Below are 18,688 nucleotides of genomic sequence, written 5' to 3' on the forward strand. Positions count from 1 at the left end.
CTAGCACCTTTGTACCAAAGCCTCCCACACAACCCCCATATCAGCCCTATCTTCTCCATCCCTCCTGGGAGCAAAATAATGTAAAATATCCTTCCAAGTAGCTAATCCGCATTACAAAGAGAAATTGGGGCGGGGAGACTTAGGCTACAGGGAAGGATTCAAATTGAAAATGCTCAGGGAGTCCCATTAATAAAAACAATAATTCAGCTCCTTACTGAGTAATCCCAGAAAAAGAAAAGAAATTGCTGAGTCCCTACCTGAGTGAGGAACGGGGACAAGAGGAGGTGAAACAGGGACACGTTGACAGACTGGTCCCTAGCCCACAAATGCCCATTTGAGTTTCTCCAGAGAAACGTAAAGGTCTGTGGTTTTAATAACACTGTAATGGGGCCCAAACCAATCTTTCCCCTGGCTGCTTAACACGGGAGGTCTCCAAATTGGAGGTGTAAAGATCTAAAGGCATGTGCTGACCAGAGACCTGGATTCAGTGGGAGTCTCTCTGCACCTCTCAGATTTGCCTGTACAAAGAACAGGATGGGCACTAACACGGCAGCCACCAACTCTTTGTCAAGAACTGTGCTAGTTGGGCTTCCCTGGTGGCGCAGTGGTTGAGAGTCCGCCTGCCGATGCAGGGGACACGGGTTCGTGCCCCGGTCCGGGAGGATCCCACGTGCCGCGGAGCGGCTGGGCCCGTGAGCCATGGCCGCTGAGCCTGCGCGTCCGGAGCCTGTGCTCCGCAACGGGAGAGGCCACAACGGTGAGAGGCCCGCGTACCGCTAAAAAATAAAAAAAAATAAAAAAAAAAAAAATTAAAAAAAAAGAACTGTGCTAGCTACTTTGTCCCTTATCTCCTATATAATTTTTCTTTTCTTGGCTGAGCCGTGTGGCTTGCGGGATCTTAGTTCCCCGACCAGGGATCGAACCCGTGCAGAGCCCTAACCACTGGACCGCCAGGGAATTCTCTCCTATATAATGTTAATAATAAAATAATTAACATATCCTGGGAGCTCATTACATACCAGATGCTGTGCATTATCTCACTGACCCTCACAACAAAACTGAGAGGTAGACCTATTAATAACTCCATTTTTCTTTGGTTAACAGCTTTGTTGAGATACAATTCACATACTTTACAATTGACCCGTTAAAGTAAACAATTCAATGGGTTTTAGTATATTCTCAGAGTTGTGCAACCGTCACCACTACCAACTTTAGAATGTTTTCATTACCTCTCCCCAAAAAACCCACACCTTTTAGTTTTCACTCCACCCACCCTTCCATTCCCCCGGAGACAACCACTTATCTTCTTCCTATCTCTATACATTTGCCTATTCTGGATATTTCATATAAATGGACGCATACAATATGTGATCTTTTGTGACTAGCTTCTTTAACCTAGCATAATGTTTTCAAGGTTCACCATGCTATAGCATGTATCAGTACTTCATTCATTTTATTGCTGAATAATACTTCACTGCATAAACATACCACATTTTGTTTATCCAGTCATCAGTCGATGGCCATTTGGTTTGTTTCCACCTTTTGGCTATTAAGAATAATGCTGCTATGAACATCTGTGTATAAGCTTTTGTGTGGACACGTTTTCATTTCTCTTGTGTATACAAAAGAGTGGAATTGCAGAATCATATGGTAACTCATGTTTAACTTTTTAAGGAACTGCCAAACTGTTTTTCCAAAGTGGTTGAACAATTTTACATTCTCAGTATCTGTGTATGTGGGTTCCAATTTCTCCACATCCTCACCAACACTTGTCTTTTTCGATTATGGTCATCCTACCGTTATAACATGATATATCATTGTGGTTTTGCTTGGCATTGCCCTAATAGCTAATGATGTTAAGCATCTTTTCATGTACTTATTGGCCATTTGTACATCTTCTTTGGAGAAATGTCTATTCAGATCCTTTGTGCATTTTTAATTGGGTTATTTGCCTTTTTATTATTGAGTTGTAAGAGTTCTTTATGTATTCTAAATACAAGTCCTTTATCAGATACATGATTTGAAAATATTTTCTCCCATTCTGTAGGCTGTCTTTTCACTTTCTTGATAGTATCCACAAAAGTTTTTAATTTTTATGAAGTCCAATTTATCTATTTTTTATTTTGCTGCTTATAATAATCCCACTTTACATATGAAAAAAACTGAGGCAGGTTTTTAGCAACTTGCCCGAGAACACATAATAGCAACTGACAGAGCCAAGATTCAATCCCAGGTCTACAGACTTCAAAGTTTCCTTTGAGGGCTTGAGGAAGTCACCCTGAGCAGGGACTGTGTCTCCTGCGGTCCTGCCTGAACTGGGGCAGGTCCCCAAGCCCTGGGAGAATGCTTACTCCTACCCCTGCCCATGGGAGTCAGGAATGGCCCCAGTATCAGGTCCTGGCAATGAAATGTGCCCCAGATGCAGATACCTGAACCACCCCTCTGCAAGTCTCACAAGGCATAGAAGAGAAACTCTCCCACTTGGACAGTTTCCATACAGTGTGGCCTGTGGCATGTGGCAGGTGGATGGACAAAAGAAACCTCTCAATCTAGGACCCACCAACTCACCAGAGACCAGGAGTTCACCCACCAATATTCAGAGATTCTTACAAAATCGTTCATGCTCTACTTTAATGTTTCCCACACGTCACCTCATTTTTCTCTATAAATATTCATTCCTTCAACAAATGTATATCTAGGCACCTATTCAATGCAAAGCACTGAGCCAAGAAACTGGGAGATAAAGTGTTTTTCTCTTTGGATCACCCTGAGAAAATGGAGGAACTACTGACCCTGGTCTAGAGGTGAGAAATGGAAGTATCAGAACTTTTCATAACTTGACCAAGGTGACAAAACCAGACAGTGGTGACCCAATAAAGCCCAGATCCCGGGGCCCTACATCCAGGCTCTGTCTACACCACAATGAACATCATCAGTCAGTGGGGTCAAATTCAAGGTTATCTCTGCCTTCGTTTCCCATCTAAGAATGGGACTCACCCATTAGAAAAATATCACTCAAACCCGAGAACACAAAGCCGGCTGTAAGTGGGTCCTTTTGCCCCTTCTGCAGAAACAACATGGTAGCTCCACTACTTCAGAAACGATCTACTATGGTGCTGGCTTGGCAGTCTGGCTTCCCGGATTCCATCTTTTGATTATTATTATTTTACGACTAATTTTCCAGTCAAATCCTTTATTTGTGCAAAAGCCCATCCAGCCTTGAGCACTTTCTTCTTGTCTTTGAATTTTATCTCTCTTTTTAATTAAAGAAAACCCACACACATAAGGCAGCACAAACTAGGTCAGCATCAAAGACTTCCCTTCCAAAGAGTAGTTCTACAGCGATTAACCCTAGCACTGCCACTGATGCAGGGGGAGACTTTGTCCAGGTTACCTCACCTCCCTAGGCTCAGTATTTTTCTCTCAAATAAATGGTTTAGGCTCCGCTCACCTGAAAGCCCCTTCCAGCTCTTAAAATTCTTGGGTCCTCATTTAGGCCTGAGTCACAAAAACGTAACTATATATTCCTAGGATGGGATGGTAGCCAAGTTGCACAATGACGTCAAATGCAAACCAAGGGTGCACTCCACCTGTTCTTGAGGATGACAGGCACATTTATTGAGCCCCTGTTGTGTGTCAGAAACCTCATGTTTAATCTGCCATCACCGCTGTGAAGGAGCAGTCAGAGGAATTCATTTTAAATATAAGCCGGATCATATCATTTCTCTGTGCAAAACCCTCCAAGGGCTTCCTTCTCATGTAGAGTCAAAGCCAAAATCCTGACAATGACCTACAAGGTCCTTCATGACCCGCCCTCTCTCCATCCCCTCTGCCCGCTCTCTCCCCAGGTCACTCCATTCCAGCCACACCGCTCTCCTCCTGTTCCACGGACGTACCAGGCACGCTCTCACCTCTCGGCCTTTGCTCTTGTTGTTCCCTCTGCCTGGGACTCTCTTCCTCTAGACCAGTAGTCCTCAACCAGGGGACAATTTCACTTCCCCGGGGACAATATCTGGAGACATTTTTGGCTGTTACAACAGGAGAGAGGGAACTACTGGCATCTAGTGGGTAGAGGCCAGGGATGCTGCTAAACATCAAACAACGCACAGGACAGAACCCCACAACAAAGAATTATCACATCCAAAATGTCAGTAGTGCCGACGTTGAGAAACCCTGACCTAGATGGTGTCATGACAACCTCCCTCATTTCCTTCAGGTTTCTGCTCTGCCTTCCATATATAAAATAGAGAACTACCCAACTCAGCAGTCTGTCTTAGGTTTCTCCCCGGAACTTAGCACCCTCTAACTCTAGTCATCTCTCTTTCCAGCTAGAACGTAAGCTCCCTGAGGGTGGGGACTTTGTCTTGTTTGCTGCCATGTTTCCCAGCACCTGAAAGAGGTGCTGAACAAATAAATCAATTGTCTACGTTTCACAATTGTGGAAACTGCAGCTCAGTTAAGCTAAGCAGCTTACTCAAAATCCCTGTGATGGATGCTATCCCTCCAGGGCTGAGGCCCTCACTACCCCAGCTGCCAGCACTGTTAACTACTGAGGTTCACAGCTGAGTCCTGCTTCAGGCATTTGCCCTCAGCTGAAAGCTGCCTTGTCAAAGCTGCCACCCCTTCCCTGGGAGCCCACATCCAATGACTGGACAATGGGGATACAAAGGTCTGGCTCCTTTGTCTCAATCTGGGACGACTCTCAAGGACCACTCCAGCCCCAGGACTCCCCATGGCATCGGCCGAGGCCTCTGTTGCAACTGCACCACGACGCGACTTCTCCCTCTGCCCCATCCTGCTTCTCTCACTCCCGTATAGGCATTCTTCCCGAGCACACACCCCTATAAACCTCCCACACACAAAGTTAGGTCACAGAACATGTTACTAGGGGAATCTGACCTTTGATGGTCACACAGCTCAAAGGTGGCAGAACTTGAATGCTAACTCAGACTTGATCAACCTGAACATCCCTATTCTTTCTGCTCTTCCATACTGCCTCAGCCTTGACTTTGATCAGCCACAGGTAGGCTAGGGGCTGGGGATACCCAGATGAACATGACAGAGTCCTTGTCTTTGAGACACTGCAATTCTCAAGGAGAAACAGCTCCCCCATCCAATTCACTGGTGGGAACAGAGTGCCAAGGGCAGAATGGACCAAGCACTGGAGGATCCCATGGGCAGCCTCACTAGGACATACTGCCTTAGGATCTAGACCACAAAAAGATCTCCTGCCAAATGTCAACAGAACAGGTCCCCTCCCCCAGACTCGGGACACAGACCCTGCGACTTCCAGAGAAGATCCCAGCCAGCAGGACCTACAGCAGCCCCTGCCTGGTTCCTTGAGTTCCTTGGGGTAATCCTGGACAAAAGAACTCTGAGGTGTGGTTTCGATAGAAAAGGACACAGACCCCACCCTGGCTGGGGTCTCTTCAGGCTTAGCCTGGTTCTCTATACGTGAAGACCCGATATCCCCCTAAATTCCCCTCCTCTGGCCTCTCCTGGGGCTTGTCTCTGCTCTGATGGCCACCTTTACCTTTACCACAGTTTCTTTTCCTTCTTTCCTATGCCTCCCCCAGTTCCTAAGAGTCTCGAGAAGTTCTCCAAACATACTCACCCTTTCCTCCATAATTCCATTGCCCAGTCCCACCTCCCAGTCCTTCCTTCTGCCACTATTCCTGGCCATTCAGATGCTCAACAAATGTCATGAAAGGAAAAAGGAAGAAAGGAGGGAAGGGAAGAGCAAGGAGAGTGGGGAGAAAAAGATTAAATGACCAACTCATGATAGGGAGGCCCTGTATTCATCTGACTTAACTTCTAGGGCCTCCCAAACATCATTTAGGAATTTCTCCATCGCTCCTATATCCTCCAAGGCAGGTCCCTTGCCTCCATCTTACAGCTGGAAACACTGAGGCTCAAGAATAGAGGAGAAAGCTTTCCTGACTACACATTTAGAGGCAGCTGCAAGAGATTCCAATCTTGGGCATCCTAACTGCCTGGCTGTGCTGAGACCCTGGGTGTGAAATACTAATGGGCAGATTCCGCCCACACAGTGATCAGAGAGCAGGCGAACAGATGCTCACAGACAGATCAGCGGTTCATCAGCAGGCACCACTCCAGCATTCTTTATCATCTCACCCCCACTGGCTTCAGGTAAGGGCCACCAGGTCCCGGGAGCCGTGCAGTTTCCGAGGGGCTACAGCCCTGGTGTCCTCAGGCTGCACCATTCTACACTCATCCTCCTCCACCCAGCTGAAGAACAGAGGCCAAGCACCAGCTCTGCTTCCTACCTCAGGAGCCTTGGCCAAGGCCCTTTCCTGCTCTAGCCTCAGTCGCCCTGCTTGTCAAATGTGAAAGCTGGACCTGATGAGGTTGGAGATGATGGAAGAAACCTAGACTCTAGAGGCACCAGCCTTGAGACTGACTCCGGACTCTGCCACTTGCCAATGGAGTAAACTTCAGCGAGTTATAACCTCAGTTTTCTTACCTGGAATGAAAGGCCATCAACACCTACCTCATGGAGTTGTTACAAGAACTGAACGTGACAATGGATATGAAATACCCGGCACAGAACATGTGTTGGATAAATATAATACAACCTTCCTTCCCTTTCCCGGCAGCCCTGCTTCTCTTAGGCTTAAGGCCTGATTCTTTTTTAGATTTTAAGCCCTGAAAGCTGGACATGGATACATTCCCCTTAGCAAAATGTCTCTAGCATAAAGACATACTCGAGAAAGTGGTTTGCTGCCCCTGCCCCTGTCCCTGCCCCACGGAGAAGGCACAGCACAGACAGTGGCCATGACGGCCATGACAACAACGACAGCCAAGAACGCCACAGCGGGCTTTGCCCTCCTTCCCTCCAGCCTGGGTGCCTGCCATCTTCATGCATTCCGTTCAGGCTGAAAGTTGGCACTCAGGCACCACAAGCCAGATGTTTGAGTTTTGTTAAGAGCGGCTTAAATAAAGCCTTTAAAACAATAATTCTCAGCCTTCAGAGGGACATTCTCTTTCTGGCTTCATCTCTCTAACACACAAGATTTCTTTAAGATGAAAAGGGAGAGAAAAACAACCCCTCTACAAAGAAGGAACATTTTAAAAAACACATGGGGGGGCTTCCCTGGTGGCTCAGTGGTTGAGAATCTGCCTGCCAATGCAGAAGACACGGGTTTGAGCCCTGGTCTGGGAAGATCCCACATGCCGCGGAGCAACTAGGCCCGTGAGCCACAACTACTGAGCCTGCGCGTCTGAAGCCTGTGCTCCGCAACAAGAGAGGCCGCGATAGTGAGAGGCCCGCACACCACAATGAAGAGTGGCCCCCGCTCGCCGCAACTAGAGAAAGCCCACACACAGAAACGAAGACCCAACACAGCCATAAATAAATAAATTAATAAAATTAAAAAAAAAAAACAACACATGGATTTTGCCATGATGCTCTGGCCTTTCTGATATCGCCAACAAAAGAGAAAAGGAACTTAGGGAAAGAGCCAATTTTCTCCAGCCCTTGGCACACACCTGCAGCTCCAGAAGGTGTCTGGAGGAGCCTGGACAGGTGGTGGCCATCTGACAAACCCCCTAAGGCAGAGTTTAAAGGGATACATACGTGGATGACATTGGTGAGTTGGAGAATCTGTCTCCTTCTCCCTCCTGACCCCTCTTCTCCCAGTGGAAACTGCCAAAAGGGTGCCTCTGAGAAGGACAAAGCCTGCCCCTCCACCTCCCTGCATGATGGCACCTGGAAGGGAGACCTGAGGTTGGATGCCCTTTGCAGTCTAGAAGTGATCCTTCCCAAGAGAGGTGATACTGAAGGGAACACGCACGTGATGCAAAGCCACCCAGAAGTCTGTCATGAACACAGCTGTACATTTCTAAAAGCCAGTGACAACACATAAATACCTACTACTGTGAGTTAAATACCAGATTCCTAGAGACTGCTAGGCCTGGCGTAGCTTTAAGAACAGACCCTGTCTAGTAAGAGCCGTAAGAGGAACCTCGTGCTCAAAAGGAGAACAAAAGTTCCAGTGACAGTCAAGTGGCTCCTGTCAGACCTGTCCTCCCACACATAACAACTATAAACTCAGAGGACTTCCCTGGTGCTGCAACTGAGAGTTTGCATGCCACAAGGAGTCCACCTGCTGCAACTAAGACCCAGTGCATCTAAATAAATAAATATTTTTTTAAAAAACCTATAAACTCTGGATAAAATATTTTAAAACTACCTAAAGACACTGGTAAAACAAAAAGCAGGCAGAAATCAGAGAGTAATTGACACTTGGAAGAAGGACAATGGGTGTATTTCATGTTTTTAAAGGATTCCTCCTGAGGGAAGACCACAGTCAGCGTCCTACAGGATAGTTCAATTTTTAGGAAACCTGCAGCCTTAGTGGCTTGAAGAATCAGAGAAAGTGTGGATGGACACAGCAGCTGAAAGTGATGGCAGAAATTCCAGAAAGGAGAGAGCCACAGAGATTAAGCTCTAACGTCTATGTATAAACTCTACCCAAATCTCTGGCTGATCCTTCAACATACATGCACAGGGAAGACTCCAAAAAGCCCAGCTAAGATGACCAGAACTGAACTGAGATTTCAGCTGCTGCCCACCAGAGAGGAGATAAAAGTTTGAAGTGTGAGTGCAGCCAAATTAAAAACAAAAAATCGGCACTCTTTAGAGGAATATAGTAGGATCCAAAGTCTCTCCAATATATCATTCACAATGTCTAGGATATAATCCAAAAGTACTAGACATATGAAGAAACAGGAAAATATCACCATAATCAAAGAGAAATCAGTACAGACCAATGGTGAGATGACATTGTGGCTTTAATGGACATAAAAGTGACCCTGGAATAAGAAGTCACTTTTCAGGGGAAGCTCTGACTCTGAGATCAGACAGACCTGGACTTGTGTCCCAGCTCCACCACTCCCAGCTCTGTGACCTGGGACAGCCCTTCTACTTCTCTGAGCTTCACCTTCCTCATCTACCAAAAGACAGTAACACTGCCTTCCTCCCATGATTATTATGGAACCAAACAGAAAAATGAACATGAAAGCACCTGGAATGGCATTTGGTACACAGTATGAGCTCAATAACTATTTGTTGACCCTAAATAATGATTCCCAAGTCAACAGTGCGTCTTCACCCTTACCTCAGGAGGCTTTAAGCCCCTTGACATTCCATGTCCTTTGGTTCTTAAAATGGGAATGTTCCACATTGTATAACCTGAGCTCTGGGGAAATTTTTCTGATACATTCTAAGGGACAGTCCCACCCATCTAAGTCAGAAGAATGCACACATCTAGCCCTATCTTCAGTAGGGCCTTGGAAGAGATCAAGAGAAAGCAGTAAGGCCCCCTACCTAGAAATCACTTTATTAAGTGGTTGTTTGAACAAAACCCCGCCTCCTCCAAGCTCTGGACCCTAAATCTCCACCCTCAACTAGGAATGTGTTGATCAGGAACTGAGTTACCCAGATAGTTTATAGGATTAGATGTTGTTCAAGTTGGAAGAGACTGAGAGTTGACTTGGTCTAATCTCTTCATTTCAGACATGGGGAATCTAAAGCCCAAGAAGTAGAGGTGATTGAGGTTGATTCCCATGGAAAATTAATAAAAGAATCTACCACCTCGACACAACACCTTAGAGGATTACAAACACATATTCATTCATAATTTTATTTCAGTCATATCACAGTTTATGAGCTGTATGAGTAAGTATGAGAGGGGTTGATGGAAGGGAAAGCCATTCCCATTTTTCAGATGAGGCAACTGAGCCCTAACAGGTGATGTGAACTTTTTCCATGACACCCAGACAAGCAGTGTCTACTTGGGGCTCATCCCTACTTTCTCCATCCCTGATCCTCAGACATAAGCCATTTTTATTAGACCTTGTACCTGTGAATGCAATGCTTGGAGTCCATCCCAAGTGGAGGAAACTGGACAGAAGGTGGAACTTTCCAGGAGGAACCATGCTGGGGAGGTGACAGGGACAAGACACTACCTGTCAGCCATGGGAGCAAAGCCAGTCAGATTCCCACCCCACCCCACCTCTACTGGGACCCATAAAATTTCAGGGGCTTTGACCTTGGGGTGGCCTTTGGGATGTCCCTCTGGGCTGCTAGGATTGGATTTATGTGAAGTATCTCACCACCTTCAGACTGTGGGCCCCACCTGGAAGACTGGAAAAAACTCAAAAAGAAGCCTCTTGGACAAGTGAGAGTCTCTCTCTCTCTCTCTCTCTCTGTCTCTCTGTCTCTCTCTCCCTGGAAGGCCAGCTAAGCCTCTCCATTCTGGCTGTGTGCCCCCCAAGGCTGGAGAATGTGCCCCCTCTCTGCCTTCACCTCCCTTCCGTTGGGTACCCAGCCAAGGCCAGGCCACAGGGAGACCAAATTAGGATTTGTGGGCTGGACCCTCCCTCTGATGCCTGAGGAGTCCCTGCCCCCTCACTGGACAACACTTGTCCACTTGTCCAGGGCACAGACAACTTCCCACAAAGCTAGTGGTCTGGGTGCTAAGGCCCAGGCTCCCTATGCTCTCTCCAGCCCCACTAGCACCTCTGCCTCCCCCAACTGTGCCCCCAACCCTTCAGAGCAGTCCTCCAGCCTTCCCCACCCCCACCATGCTGCTATTCTGAGCTGCTCATAAATTGCCAAGTTTGACTCATTTTTCTTCATAAATCCAGAGCTTCCAGCCTCCTGTTTGACTTGTGTTCCCGAATTATCCATGAAATTCTCAATGGCTCATTCAATAGCCAAGCAGAGGTCCCCCTCAGCCTCTACGAAAAGCCACCAGAGGCTGAGACGAGTGATGCTGGGGGATACAAAGACAGGGGGTGTCCAGGCTCTGGAGAGGCGGCAAACTTCAGAGACATGACAGGAAACTTAAAGAGTGAGGGGAAGCAACTGGCCAGGTCTGGAGAAGCCATTCTGCCACCACCAAAGGAAGTGGAATCAGAGAGGGAAATGGACTTAGCTGAGGTCACACAGCCTGTTCTTGGAATAATGATAAGCCCTTTGGCATTTCTTTGAATCCAGGATCATCAGTACAGAGAACAATAAGACCAGAAGGAAACTACAGATTCACTTGAGTTTTCTTTTAGAATTTGTGTGTGTGTGTTAAAATATACATAACATACATTTTCATTACTGTACATCTATCACCACCATCTATCTCCAAAGCTTCACGTGATTTTACAGACTGAAAACCCAAGAGCAGAAAGACCAGAGGACCAGCTCCGGGCTACATAGCACGTCTGTAGCAGAGGCCAGGTTAGCATTTGTCCAACAAAGTGTCGCCCAGAGGCAGATACACCTGTGCGGACAGAGGCTGAGTGCGTGCTACAGAAGAGAAAGGGCTCCTCCACAACTCTCCCCCCACCGCAGGGCCCTCACCTGACAGGCAGCCCCGCCTCCTGTGCACCTGCTCATCCCCTTCCTCCATGAACTTGAGAAATGGCCCCAGCTGCATCTGAGCCAGCAAACACAGCCGGGGTCTCAGCCCCCGGTGGGATTATGGAAGCCATCCATCCCCGGGTGAGAGCTTAAACACATCTACATAATCACCTCCCCTCGACCCTGCTGCTCCCACCATTTCTCATGAAACCTCACTGAGGCTCTGATTCTTTCTTTTTTTCTTTAATCAAAAACATGAACCGACACCACCCCTCCTCCCCCAAGTCAGGGGAAGGGTGGTGCTATTTAGATCCAGGACTTCGGTATGACACAGGCTAGATTAGACCCTGGGAGGGGGACAGTGATAAAATACATCTCCCCAACACACACATACACACATACACACACACACGTGTGAGCATTTAATTACCATGAGAAATTGCTTCCTGACAATAAATGCCACCCCACTCTCTCTCTTCTCCAGCCAGACGGCTTTTGCTGGAATATTTGTCCCCATAATGAGTCCTCAGCTTCTCCCTGAATAATTCATACATAGGTAGGGCTGGGTCTTGTAGGGAGGTTTGGGATGAAGTGGAGGAGTCAGGGAAAGCCCCCAGGGCTGGCCAAGGTAGGGACTCAGGCCAGTCTACCAGGGGTGGGAAGGGAGAACATCTCTCTGAAAAGAGGACATTTAAGCTGACAGCTGAAAGTTTTAAAAACCCAGTCATGAGAAGAGGGGGGAGGGGAAGGCATTCCCAGCAGAGGGAAAAGCATGTGCTAAGGTCCCAAACCTGGGCCACAGGTCTCAGGCCACCTGCACCCCCTTGTCCAAATCTGTCTCTTCTTGGAAGGATTTCCCCCTGCCCTGCTCACCACTGCCTCCTATCCATGAACAGTTAAACAGTGCTTCATAGCTAGCAAGCAGTTACCCCACAATCACCTGTGAGATGGATCAGGAAACGTTCCTTTAGAGATGAGGAAGGTGCAGGTTAGAGGGTCAGAGGACCCTCCTGCCAGAGGACCCTGCATTCCCACTGCCCACCGGGCTCTTTGTGGGACATCAGGGTCCCTGAGAGACACTCTTCTGCAGAATAGCCCAGCAAGAAAGGTACAGGCTCTGGAATCACACTCCCTGACTTCACATCCTAGCTCCTTCCCTTACTAGCTGTGCCTCCGGGGCAGTTCACTCCACCTGTCCCAGCCTCCCTTTCCTCACCGGTAAAATGAGGTTAGTATTTTTCCCCACTGGATAAAGTTGCTCTGTAGAGTAAACACATGGCACGGTGCCCAGCACATAGCAAGCACTCAAAAATAACATAAATAAGATTAGTACTATTCAGGTTCAGGCACAAGACAAGATTGGGTTTTTAATTTGTCTTAAAAATGAAATACACACCCTCCAATCCACACATTCACAGTTTTTATATAAACCAAACACTGTCTCCATCCTATTCCCCTTCCTCCCCACCCTCTGTGAATGGCTGAAACTATTGGCCACTGCCCCATGGGAAGAAAGCCCCAGGTTGCTGTGATGACCCATTAAGATGACATACAGAGTGGCTCTGCACACTGGATGGGGCCACACAAATGGTCTTTGTTGATGAACATGCTCTTAAAGCACCAACCTCATTATCTGATGCTCCTAGGCCCTACTGGTCCCTCTATCTCTATTTTTCAGTTGTAAGCAAGCAGCCATATAGCTGCAACCAAAGTCACGGACAGACTTTTGTGTCATAATCAAATGAAACTTGCAGCAAAGCTAATCAGCCACACGCAGGAGCTGTGGGTTATGATTATTCTGCTACTTGGAGATAAAAGCTCATTGGAAAGCAACAGCTCAGAGAGGAAGTGCTTGTTTCTCTCCTTTGTCAGTTCTGAATCTCTCAGTGAGGGTGGCATTAGATTGAATCCGTATCACAGACACATATGCTGACATTCATGCTCAAGAAATTCCAGACCCTGGATCCATCATCATCCAGGGCTCCCTGGGGCCCCCACCCCACCCAGCACACAGGTTGAGTCTCCTTGGGTCTGCAAGTGGGTCTCTTTCATCCCTCCCTTCATAAGGGTGTCTAGAATGTCAGCTCACCCATCAGTCTCAGGGAAGGCAGTACAGAGGACATCGATCCTGAATTAGAATGTCTTGGATTCAAATCTTGGCTCAGGCCCTTTCCTCTGCTGTCACGCAGGCCGAGCCCTCCTCGTTGGTCACTGTGTCCTTGGCTGGTGTGAAAATGGCCACAAACTTTCTAGTGCACGAGAAGATCTGGTTTGACAAGTTCAAATATGATGATGCAGAAAGGAAATCCTACGAGCAGATGAACGGGTCCGTGGCTGGCTCCTCACGCCAGGAGAACGGCGCCAGCGTGATCCTCCGTGACATCATGAGAGCCAGAGAAAACATCCAGAAGTCCCTGGCTGGAAGCTCAGGCCCTGGGGCCTCCAGTGGGCCCGGTAGAGACCACAGTGAGCTTGTCATCCGGATTGCCAGCCTGGAAGTGGAGAACCAGAGCCTGCGAGGGGTGGTGCAGGATCTGCAGCAGGCTGTCTCCAGGCTGGAGGCCTGGCTGAGTGCGCTAGAGAAAAGCTCGCCCACCCAGCCACAGCTCTGCAGACCCAGCACGTGTCTCCCATGCGCCAAGTGGAGCCCCCCACCAGGAAGGCAGTCACCGTCACAGAGGACGACGAGGACAATGACATTGACCTGCTCGGCAGCGATGAGGAGGAGGACAGGGAGGTTGCCCGGCTGCGGGAGGAAAGGCTGCGGCAGTACGCCGAGAAGAAGGTCAAGAAGCCTGCCCTGGTGGCCAAGTCCTCCATTCTCCTGGACATCAAGCCTTGGGATGACGAGACGGACATGGCCCAACTGGAGGCCTGCGTGAGCTCCATCCAGCTGGACGGGCTGACCTGGGGTGGGGGGCCTCCAAGCTGGTGCCCGTGGGCTACGGCACCCACAAGCTGCAGATCCAGTGTGTGGTGGAGGACGACAAGGTGGGCACGGACCTGCTGGAAGAGGAGATCACCAAGTTCGAGGAGCATGCGCAGAGCGTTGACACTGCTGCTTTCAACAAGATCTGAGCCCTGGCATCAGACTGAGCGTGTGAAGCCTTGCAGCCAATTAAGACTGAGATTCCAAAAAAACAAGAAAACAAATCTTGGCTCAGCCACTCACTAGCTACATGACCTAGAATGAGTCACTTATCTTCTCAAGACCTTGGTTTCCCCATCTGTACGTGAGGTCAGTGTAAGGATAAATGAACTAGCATATGCTTTAACAGAGTGGTACATCGTTGGACTTTGGTATCAGATGCTTGGATTCATATCTCAGCTTGGCTACTTGCAGGTTGTGTGGCCTTGGGCAAGTCATTTGACCTCTGTGAGCTTCAGTCTCCTCGTCTGTTTCACCAGGCTAGAAACAGTATCTACCGCCTAGGGTTGTTATGGGCGAGATAGGGATGTTACATTAAAAAGTGCTAAAAGGAGTGCCTGACACGCGTGGCACACGCATCAAATGTTTGCTGTAGTGGTTGTTAGCACGACTACCGGGCCGGTGCTTGGCTCATCTTAGGCACTCCTCTCAAACATGCAGGCTCCCTGCTCCCATCTGAAGGGACAGCCTGGGAGTCCCAGGTAACAGGAGCCCTGGAGGCCACAGACACACCCGCACGGCAGGAGGTAGTAACACTGATACTGGGTTTCCTCTGGGGTAAGGTGGGGCAGGGAACTCTGGACAGGGAAAAGTCAGGGAGGAAATCAGACAGGTGGGAAGGGCAGGGATCAGGCAGGGCTGGCTCCAGAGGTCAGGGCCGGGACTTGACAGAGCTGCTGGACCCAAACATGTGGGCCTTCACCCTTGGCAACTCTGAGACCAAGATGCCCAGCAGCCCTGACTTTGAAATGTGTTCCATTCAACTGTGAATGAATAATTTACAGTCTTTGATCTTATATTGCTGAGGAGAAGGCGAAAGAGAAGACCATGAGGGCATTGGGAACCAGAAGATGGGAAAGGAGGAGAGGAAATAACCCCTTGTGGCCTATCTGGACTGTCAAGTCTCCTCAGAGACAATTCCCATAGCCTGGGTGCTGGCAGGCCCGCTGATCCTTCCTCACTGGGCGACCAGACAGCAAGAGCCACATGAACAGGTTTGGGCCAGTGCATCAGTAAGCTTAGCAGGAAAGAGAAAGGAAAAGTGAATAACCCCGTGAGCAGTGAAGGTGTGATGCTTTAGCAGCGCAGCCAAATGACTTCCATTTCCCCTGCTTAGATTCCATCTATCTCTATGACTTTCATTTCCCTTGCTTAGATTCCATCTATCTCTCCAGTTGGCAAACCACTCTTCCTTCATCAGAAAACACTGAGAGAGCCCTTTCTTCACCAGCCTGTGGGTGTGAATGGCACTAACAACACCCAAATATCGCTAGCTCCAAGCTCCTAGCAACATCTGATTGGAATATCTGCCAACTCGGGGATTCAATCCTTTGCAAACTCTCTCCCGGCATCTGGGAGCCCCAGGAAGTAGCTCACCCATGAGTAGATCTGCGTTTTCACTCTCTTGATTGCTCCACAAATTTGCTATGACAAAACCCTCCACTAAATGAGGTGGGGTTTTTTTTCTTTTTAAATCTTATTATTACTTAAACCAAGTATTTTGGAGCACCTACTTTGAAGCAGGCACTGTGCTAAGTACTCAGCATTCTCCTGCAGGGTGGGAAGAACTTTCCCTCAATCAGCGTTAGGTTCAGATGCAGGCAGGAGGGGTTCCACAGCAGTGTTGCTTGGTTCCCAAAGGGTTAGGGACTAAATGAAATGACCCTTTCAGTCAACACACACACAGTTTTTTTCCCTCTGGGGACACTCAGGCTACCAATGTCACTGGGTTCCAAGAGTTTTTTCTTTTTTTTAAACATGTACTTTTTTTTCCTTTGGCCACACTCCGTGGCTTGTGGGATCTTAATTCCCCGACCAGGGATTGAAGCCGGGCCCTTGGCAGTGAAAGCAAGGAGTCCTAACCACTGGATCACCAGGGAATTCCTCCAAGGGGTTTGGTGACCAGCCACACGCCTGTTCTCAGAACCCCTACCCCTCCAGCCCTCAGGCATGCTGCAGCAGCCGGACCTCAAGACCAGACCTCTTCAGCCCTTTGTGATGAATTCTCTCTCAGGGACCCTTCTGTTCCCCAGCATCCTGGCTTCTACTGCCCCTTGCACTGGTCCAACAGACACAACTCTGAATATATAACCCCAATTGTGGACAGAGTTAAAGGTCTGGGTCCCCCCAACCCAACGAAGTCTTATTCTTCCATGCATCAATGGATGCAAACAGATGCTTGCGGTGAGAAGAGTCATTATCACACATGCCACCGAGCTGAGAGCCTCAGCCAGCCTGGAGGCTGCTGTCTCCAGCCCCAGTCCTGGCTGGAAGCCCCCAAGGCCTCTCCCAGCACAGCCCCTCGTGAGAAAGGGAGGAGCTTCGAGCCACTGAAGCTGTAGGTGAACGAAAGTTCCCCTCCTCTGACATCACCTCTCCCCGCAGGGCTGGGCCTGCTCCTTTCTGAGCCTGACCATGTGGGAGCCCAGTGGGGAGGTGCCTGGGATGCAGGTGTCCCCAGCACGGCCACCTTAATCTGGCCCTTCTGGCTGGAACCCAAGGTGAGCAGGAAATGTGTTGGGAGAGTTCTGAAGGGATGGGAGCGGGTTACAGTGAGCCACAGAGCAGTCCCCTACACACACACCCCAGACTTGACAACCTACCAGGCCTTGGCATGACCCAGAGGTTCCAACTTTCACCTAGACCCTGGTTTCTATGGCTTTCTGCCTCCTTCTTGAGGCCAAGTCCCATTCTAGACCCCTGTTTTGATATCTGCAACCAAATCCTTGGGCTTGAGACTTTGCCTCAATAGCTAACTAACTGAATAACAAAAGCAGTAATAATGACTAATATTTATTAAGCACTATTTATTAACAGAGTCAAACACAGTTACTTATAATTCATTTAATCTTCACACAACCTTGTGAGGTAAGTACTATTATTAACCCCATTTTATGGATTTATAAGCAGAGGCATGATGAGATCATCCCCAAAGGCTGACGGATGGCCTCATCTAGTAACCCACCCACCTGCTAACAGACCTCACCAAGGCCGACCCCTCACCTGACACTTCTCTGAGACATCATCTAGGCCAGTGTGTGTCAAAGCTGAAGACTGGATCTGCCAGGCCTGTGCTAGATTTCTCCTCTAGATCTTATTTCATCGTCAGAATGACTACGGATGGTGAGCATTACTGCCCCATTTTGTAGATACCAATACTGAGGCTTGGAGGCTTAAACGACATGCTTTACCACCCAGCTGGTTAAGTGGCAAAACTAGGAAGTGTATGGCAGCCCTTCTTGCCACCCAGCACCCCCACTACACAGATATCCAGCATCCGCAGTTGGCAGGCAGGCACCCCACCCCTTCCACAGCTCTGGTCCTGGGAAGACAAGAGGCAAGCAGGGCCCAGGCCAACGCTGCAGGCATGAGGATCTGGGGAAATTCTCTGGATGGTGGCACCCCTCTCCTCTTCCCTCCCCAGGGAATCTTGGTGAGGAGAGACATGTGGAGATGGAGGCCTCTTGTAAAACTGATTAAGAAGCCCTCCAAGCTCGAAGAGGAGGTCCTTTACTCCCCTCAACACTGGGCTCCTGGGCCCCTCTGCCACGTGGGCTGAGTGTGCCTCTTCAGCGTCGTGCACCCTCATCCCAGGGCTGCTGCCCTCACTACACCCCCTTAACCCTTGCCCTCTGACCCAGCACAGGAGAGCGAGAGCACAGGCTGGTCTTGCTTTCCCCCTCTACCCTCACCCTCCTATTTTTGTTTTGTTTAAATAAGCCTCCTTCTGCCAGGCAGAAGGGCCACCTCCCGAGCTCCCTGATCCTGTGGCCAGTCTTGTCAAACCTGGCCTCCCACTGCCTCTTTCGAGAGAAGGGGCCTCCTCTGAACAGCTTGCCCAGCTCTGCGTCCCCCAGCCTGAAATGTGTCCCTCTGCTGGAGTTGGAGCTGTTCTGAGTGTTCGTGGAAAAGTGGAGAAGCTGCCTAAACTCTCTACCTCCAGGCCTTTGTGAACGCTATTTTGTCTTCGGGAAAACTACCACCCACCCTGCCCCCAAATCTTTCTTGTGCTTCAATGCACAGTACAAATGAGGATGGTTTCACCCGTCTGTGAAGCCGCCCACAATCACCCCGAGGTTCATTTTCCCCCACTCAGTGCCCCTCTGCAACGTACCCCCTTTTACCATCCCCATCACCCTGTGACGTAACCATGGACCCAG

The 18,688-nt window shown here is 48.9% G+C and overlaps 1 long non-coding RNA gene and 1 pseudogene across 2 annotated transcripts in view; one reads left to right on the top strand and one right to left on the bottom strand.

Moving 5' to 3' along the window:
- Positions 1 to 18,688, bottom strand: part of LOC309793033 — a 150,019-nt gene that overhangs the window by 97,500 nt on the left and 33,831 nt on the right. The gene's annotated exons all lie outside the window — the stretch shown is intronic.
- On the top strand, positions 13,485 to 14,497 carry LOC309793029 (elongation factor 1-delta-like; annotated as a pseudogene). The gene has a single exon. The product of its transcript is annotated as an elongation factor 1-delta-like (transcript).

Source organism: Mesoplodon mirus (assembly GCF_964341445.2).
Source record: "Mesoplodon mirus genome assembly, chromosome: 18".
Classification (NCBI taxonomy): domain Eukaryota; kingdom Metazoa; phylum Chordata; class Mammalia; order Artiodactyla; family Ziphiidae; genus Mesoplodon; species Mesoplodon mirus.